Below are 8232 nucleotides of genomic sequence, written 5' to 3'. Positions count from 1 at the left end.
GTGGATTCATGGCTGGGAGATCATGTGTAGACCATATTTTCACATTATGACAGATTTTGGAGAAACATAGGGAAAAATCAAAAAATATAGGATTAATTTTCATAGATCTAGAAAAAGCGTATGATACTGTTCCAAGAAAATTACTTTGGAGAGCACTACATATGGCAAACATAAACCCTTCCTTGATTAAAATAATACAACAGATGTATAAAGATAACATTTGCCAAGTGAAAGTTGGTAATAAACTTTCACAAAAATTTAGAACAAGCAAAGGCTGTCCCATGTCACCATCATTATTTAAAATCTACATAGATATTAGCCTTAGAACATGGTCTCATAAATGTAATAGTATGGGATTAGAAATAATAGATGGAGTTTACCTACATCATTTATTGTTTGCTGATGATCAAGTAGTTGTAGCACAAGATGAGGAAGATCTAACTATATGTGCAATCAACTAGCAGTAGCATATAAAACTTGGGGTTTGAAGATTAATTACCAAAAAACAGAATACTTGACTAATGATTCAGATGAACTATACATCGAAGGAAAGAAAATCAAAAAGATAAACACCTTCTTGTTATTTGGGATCCATTTTAGAAATCGAGGGAAAATCAGAGTCAGAAATCAATAAAAGAATTAGTAGCGGACGGAGGGTCATTGGGATGCTTAACTCAGTCTTATGGAGCAGGAATGTAATGAGCAGCACTAAGAAATTAATATACAAATCCATATTAGAGAGTGTGGTTCTGTATGGAATGGAGACCTGGACAATTAACATGAAGTACATTAAAAAGTTACAAGCTCTAGAGATGGACCTCTGGAGAAGATCGGCAAGAATCTCCAGGAAAGAAAAGATAAGGAACACCGAAATAATAAGGAGAATGGAAATAAAAGAAAGAATGGAGAAAACCAGAATACCAAAATTGATACTGGAGTGGGAACCGGAGGGGAGAAGAAGAAGACGGCGACGACCTGTGACCACCTGGCTCCAAAATGTACAGCACACAATGAGGAGAATGGGCACAGAGGAAGAGGACACACAAGATCGAAACACCTGGAGGAATATTTTGAAAATATAGTTTAAGAACGTTTATTGTTTGTTTTGTAATTTCCAAGTAAATTATCATGTTGGAGATAAGCCTCTGTAATGAGGAAAAGCTCAAAATACCTAAAAATAGAAATATCTCCTTAACATCATTGTTATCATGCTCTAATCATAAGCCATTTAAATACGAGAAAAATACACTTCTGAAATAAATATTCAAAAAAAATGTTAAAAGGTAAATTTTAAAATTTGAGTCATATCAAACCTCGAATATAACCAACCAAATACATAAATAATCTGTATAAACCTTGACCAGCTAGTAATACACCCCAACCACAATCAAAAGACTTTGATGAATAATAATCCAACTCTAAAGATAGATATCTAACAAATTTAGTTGTAAGAAAAGGTATAAATCATATAGAACCAGTAGATCTAACAAAAGATAATGTGTAAAGAAAATAAATTAGGAGAAAAATCAAACATAGAAATAAGATAGCCGAAATAAGAACCTAAAACAACAACAGTAATTTTAAAAAAAATTAAATAGTAATGTAAAGCAATTATATAAGGAATTGGGAAAATTAATCAAGGTAAAAGGCTGCCACCACAAACAGCAACAAACAATAAACCAATTATACAACAGGAGATATAATAACACTTATCATCAAAAGAAAATCTCGAATAAAAATTATTATTACTGGACATTGAATAATAGAGAAAACAAAAGAATAAGAAGCCATTAAAGCAGTAGAAAAAATAATAAAGTAAAAAATCAAACAATTAATCCATCTTAAGCAAACCATCTCAAGAATTAAATCCTTTGAATGAAACCCAGCTAAAAAGAGTATACCACACAAAGATAAACTAAGAAACATTAAAACAAACAGATATAAAAGATATAAAATTCACAATAGAACCCATAATAAGAATATCCTGAGAATTCTTTAAATTATTAATTCTTGAACCTGCACATATGAATAACAATGCCTTCAATAAAGCATGAGCTAGTAAATGGAAAAAGCAAGCTTTGAATACCGGTAACCTATTGCCAAAATTCTTATTATTAAACAAAGTAGAAAGAAACTTCCTGGCAGATTGAAACTGTGTGCCGGACCGAAACTCGAACTCAGGACCTTTGCCTTTCGCGGGCAAGTGCTGTGCCGACTGAGCTACCCAAGCACGACTCACGCCCCATCCTCACACCTTTAATTCCACAAGTACCTCGTCTCTTACCTTCAAAACTTTACAGAAGTTCTCCTGCAAACCTTGCAGAGCTAGCACTCCTGAAAGAAAGGATACTGGCTTAGCCACAGCCTGGGGGTTGTTTATAGAATGAAATTTTCACTCTACAGCGGAGTGTGCACTGATATGAAACTTTCTGGCAGATTAAAACTGCGTGCCGGACCGAGAGTCGAACTCAGGACCTTTGCCTTTCACAGGCAAGTGCTGAGCTACCCAACCACGACTCACGCCCTGTCCTCACAGCTTTAATTCCACCGGCGCACAGTTTTAATCTCCTAGGAAGTTTCATATCAGCGCACAGTCCGCTGTAGAGTGAAAATTTCATTCTAAAAAGTAGAAAGAGCAATAATTCTTTTCAAATCAAACTCGAAACTTTGTACTTCATGTTGGTGAATGCAAAATGGTCAAAGATATTTCAGACGAACTGCATAAGATTTATGGTGTTCACTCAGCTAAAAATGTCGATTTACTTCAACAGAAATTTCATAATATCATGTGGGAAGTATCCAGTGGAGTACAAGGGCATCTGGCCAAATTTGATGGACAAACTCAACTTTGTTAGATAAGCCGCCGGTCAATGATGATGGCATTTGGGGTCAATTCTAGTGTCCAGTTCCACCTGTCAGCTTTGACCAATGATATATCTATGCCAGAGACGCTACATAGAGGCAATCTTTGAAAGTACATGTATCTCTAGGATTCTGAAGAACTGGTTATGATATCATCAGAAAGGGTGAAAGAGTGACATTGCCGCCTGGTGACCTGGTCTGTAGGTAGCTCTATCGGCAAGATGATGTTGAGAAAAGCCTTTAATGGAGGACATACATGAAAGCGACCAAAATTGTGAAAATCTTTTTTATTTACTCTTCATTTACTACATAGTACTGAAATTTAAATTCCTGAATATTACTTTCCAATTACATACCTAAGTGTCAAAAAATAATAATTGGGGAAAGCTTTCATGGGGCTGCACCCTTTACTTGTTCTGTATTTCTTCATATTATTTATTCCTGGAGCGTTTTCTTCCAGTTTCATGGAACCATCGCCAAGGAAAAATTCGTGAAGTTCATCAAGAAGGCTATGAAATAGCATCACTGCATGAAGGTTAAAAAAAAGTGGGTTGGCATTACATCACAAACTAGGAAGCCAACGTCCACCGTCTTACATAACCCAAAACAGTAGGTCCACCACATTTATACCTCCATGATTCAGTGCGGTGATACTTCCCCACAATGCACTCTGACAGCCTGTCACCATTGTCAATTGTTGGGGATATCTATTGACTGTTGAGATCATATCCCAAATAGAATCTGTAGCTTCAGTTTTGTAGAGCTGCAGTTGTTTCGTGTTTCATTAAAAATGCCAAGTTGCATGGTTTAAAGAAATCAGAGTCCATTCATAAGTGCAGCCATTCAAGCAATATTTTTTATTGAATAAATGAATTACGGTTGCACTGTTTACTTTTATTCTTTCCTGTGCTTTTCTTTGCCTTCCAAACCGGAAATCCTCTGACATTCGAGCCACATCAAAGACCTCATCTCTGCACAACGTACGGCGACGTGACTGCACTAATTGTTGGTGCAGCATCTCACGCCCTAAATTCCTTGCACTGATAATTATTCACTGCTCACATTTCCTCCCTCGTTAAAAAGAGTCTGGCTAGAACAGCTGGAGACAGGATTCTGTGTGTCTGAGTTTTATGTGTATGATTGTATGAACGTATGGTGTGCTTTGTTTGCTTTCTGGAGAAGGTGTGGAAAATGAAGTGCCAGATGTGTGATAGCAGAATAGTGACACACCACAGATATACGATTTCCGCTCTGTTTATTACTGTGTGTAATATACATAATTCTTGTAATCATTACAAGCGTACACAGAGCATACTAACTCTCCTTCCCTACTGGGGCAGCGATCTCCCTTTTCCCCAGTCAGAGATGTTCCACCATCATAGAGGCCACCCCGTTAATGTGGATCATATGAGGAGAGGCTGCAGCAGTGCATCATCTGTCAGAAGTGATGTGCACGGCTGTGTGATGGAAGATATTTCGTAGACAGAAAGTGCACCGGAGGGCACAGGGTACACCCAAAGTGCCATGTTTGTGATGCAACTAATGCTTTGCTGCCAGCAGTGTTAGCAGATAAGGACACAATCCCAGCAGTGTGTTTAATAGTTGCTGGCTCAGCGGCAGTATTTGAAGAGGGAGGTATGTTGGTGGCGTTGCCTTGCACAGTTGCATCCACAGGAGATGTTATGGGGTCTACTGTCTGCTGAAAATCAGGTGGTGAGTTCTGCCAATTCCACTTCTGGTGAGACAGGGATGGTGCACACAAAACTGTGTTTGATGATGCTCGCACTCGGCTGCCTGTCCGTGTAGGAAGTGGTAATAACGAGTTTGGTATCGCATAACATGACAGATATGTCATAAAGCAGAAACTTTTGGAGTTTCACTTGGAAATTGACTAATGGGTGCATAGGAGGCAGGGAGGAGGGGGGGGGGGAGTTTTTTGTGACAGGTCCACTAAAGTTCACATGGTTTTAAGCCATTTCACCGACATTTGTTAGCTTTCCACCAATTTCAGTATCAAAAGTGTTTGTATCCCATATGGTCCCGTAAATGGCGGTTGTGGGGCGGTTCTGTGTGTTGGTATGTAGCATTGCATGAGAACAGATGGCCAGATCTTTCTCAATAAAACTTCATTGCGTCAAGTGATGGGAGGGGGTGACACACTGATGTTTTGTATGTGTGCGCACAAGCACAACTAAGTCTGGTAAGGCCTGTCTGTGGGGACTGTTTATGCACTACAAATTCAGCAGGAAGGGTGAGAGGCTCACTGTACAATATTTCAGATAGCAACAAATCAAGCTCATCGTTTTGTGCCGTGCGAATGCTCAGGAGAACCAATGGAAGGGCCTCCATCCACGATTCTGAGTGGCACATGAGAGCAGCCTTCATTGTCAGCTGCCACCATTCTAAAATACCATTGAATTGGTTGTGATAGATAGCTGTGTGGAACCAATGGCGTCTGCATATGTGGCAGAAGTCATTGAACCGTGGCATTCGAACTGCTGATCCTGGTACGACATTCAGGAGACCAGGCAACCAAATCTAGCAATCCAACTGTTGACAAGTTTTTGTTACCATCTCTGCTGATATGTCGTAAATGGACGTGGCCTCCACCCATTGCGTCAGGCAATCTATCATTGACAGAACGTAACAATAACTATGCAATTCGGGGAGCGGCCCTACAATGTCATAGTGGACATATTGGTACTGCCCTTTTGGAATTGAGAAATTACCAATGCACGGCGGCCAATTTTTGCCTGCTGGCACAGAATGTACATCTTGGCCTACATGCCAGAATCGTTTTTAATGTTAATCTAGACAAACTGTTCCATATTGAGACATACAGTAGGACACACACCCGTTGTGCAAGGTGTGGAGAAGGTCAGACAGCCGGCCGGTGTGGCTGTGTGGTTCTAAGCGCTTCAGTTTGGAACCGCGTGACCGCTACGGTCGCCGGTTCGAATCCTGCCTCGGGCATGGATGTGTGTCATGTCCTTAGGTTAGTTAGGTTTAAGTAGTTCTAAGTTCTAGGGGACTGATGACCTTAGAAGTTAAGTCCCATAGTGCTCAGAGCCATTTTTGACTGGTCAGACATGTCGATTGAAAACGGAATGCCAAACTTGTTTGACAGCGCTAGGTAGCGTGTTTTATTGCAACTGGAGTCCGGTGTCTGGTTTGTTAAAGAAGTTGTGTAGATCGGCATCTGTCGCTTGTGCACCTGCGATCCTATTGCGGTCCATCTGGGAGGGGGTAGCTACGATACGGGAAAGATGGTTTGACACAATTTTATTGGCAGCTTTCACGATTCGTGCTTTGTTAGTGAACTGTGCTATGAAATCTAGGTGGCGGAATCTCTGGGTGCAGTATCCGCCAAAGAGTTGCGGAATGTGTCTGTCAGTGGGCAGTGGTCTGTATATATGGTAAGTGGTCTTCTCTCAAAATCATCTTGAAATTGATGAACTGCTCCATATATGGTTGGTAGTTTGAGATTAAATGTTGACCATTTTTTCTGCATGGTGGTAAGTTTGTGCAAGAAAAACCTGAGAAGCTGAGTGATTCTACCTGCTGTAAAGTAACCCCAATTACATGATTGCTAGCAAAGGGTGTGATAATTAGGTAAGCATTGGGTGATGGGTGTGTGAGGGTCATGAGTGTAACAGGCGTGCCTTTATTTTGTCAAAGGCCCTCTGCATTTGTGGCGTCCAATTGAAGTGTCATTCACCAGCACAATGCTTGTGTGAGTGGTAGTAAAGTCTCAGCGGTGTGTGGCAGCTGGTTCCTGTAGAAATTTATGATACCCAAAAACTAGACAGCTCTTAGTAGTTGTTTGGAGGTGGGAGGAGGCATATCTGTTCAGTTTCCTCAGGAGTAGAACGCACCCCCCCCCCCCCCCCCCCCCCGCCAGATGGGTTGATGTGTTGTCCAGTGGTTGCCAAAGTTGGCACTTGTCATCGTGTATCACAACCCCATGAGAGACCAGCTTATCAAGGATGGTACGCAGATGGTCATCGTGATGTTGCTCGTTTTGCGGAAAGATTATTATGCCATATAAATGGACATAACAAAAGGCAAATTGGACAGTAAGCTGTCAATAAATCTTTGCACATCTGTGCCGCATTTTTTAGTTCGTACAGTGTGTAGAGGAACTCAAAGATACTGAATGGCGTGATTATGCAATTTTTGGTACATCGTTGGCTGCCGTCGGAATTTGCAGTTATGCTGAAATGCAGTCAACGACACTGAAAATTTTTGCCCCAGCCAGGGCATGGGAAAAATCGTGCAAGTTCAGAATGGGGTAGCTGTCAATGACTGTATGGGCATTGAGGTACTGGTAGTCACCGCATAAGCGCCAAATACCATTCTTTTTAGGAACTAGTTTAATTGGGGAGGCACTGTCTGGTGGCCTGACTATGGCAGCTCGCAAAAGCTCATCCACTGCAGCCTTAGGTTTGTGGGGAGCTAGACGACGGGAGCTGTAATGGACAAGGGCCCTAGTGTGGTTGTAATGTGGTGGAATGTAGTGTCCTGTGTGGCATAGATTGTATGTGGTCTAAGGGAGAGTGTGGAGTGAGTCCAGGACGCAGGGAGTGACTTGACTCGTCATCGCTGTTAACGTCACTCAGCATTGTCTTGGGAGTGCACTCGAGTATGGATTGGGATGCTTCACTAACCTGAGATGTGTTCGCAGTAGCGGCGCCATGGTAGTGATCGGTGTTGAGATGACAAAGTTTGTTGAGATTCTGTTCACATGCATGTAGTGATGTGGTAGCGTCTATGATTCATCTCCGTAGCTGTTCATTGTGAGGTGTATGACCTCATTGTCACGATGTAATGACGAGCACTTGGCTGCCTTTAAGCGTAGTTGGGGAGAGGAGTTTCATTTTGTAGCTTCAGGTTGAATGGTGTGTTGAGCAATGGCAGCATGACCGAGGGCATTACTGTGCCAGCATGTAGTGTATTACTGAGCACATCACGGCTCAGCTGCTGGCCTTCTTGTCGTAATAGGATGGCGCGATTTAAATGTGGCAGTAGTTGGTAGTGTGGGGGAAATCGGATCCCAAGACTGCTTCAGTTGTCTCTGACCTTAGGAATGTATTTGCGCATGTGTTCTAAGGTTAAGTGTGATGTGTGCAGCTCCAGAAACTGAGATTACAGTGTCACTGGCAGCGCATAGTTACAGCAGCTATAGCGACAGTGTAGCAGGTGCCAGAGCACGTGGTACAGTGCTCACATCAGTCGCGGTATCAATGAGGAAATTCACTCCTGGTAATTGAAATAAGAACACCGTGAATCGACGCCCCACTCCTGCCCCAAAACCAATTTTGCACAATCCCAACCAAGTTGCCCCAACATTCCACACAGCTGCGGACTGAA

Source organism: Schistocerca cancellata, chromosome 7, assembly GCF_023864275.1.
Source record: "Schistocerca cancellata isolate TAMUIC-IGC-003103 chromosome 7, iqSchCanc2.1, whole genome shotgun sequence".
In the NCBI taxonomy this organism is placed as follows: Eukaryota; Metazoa; Arthropoda; class Insecta; order Orthoptera; family Acrididae; genus Schistocerca; species Schistocerca cancellata.
This window is presented reverse-complemented; position numbering follows the sequence as displayed.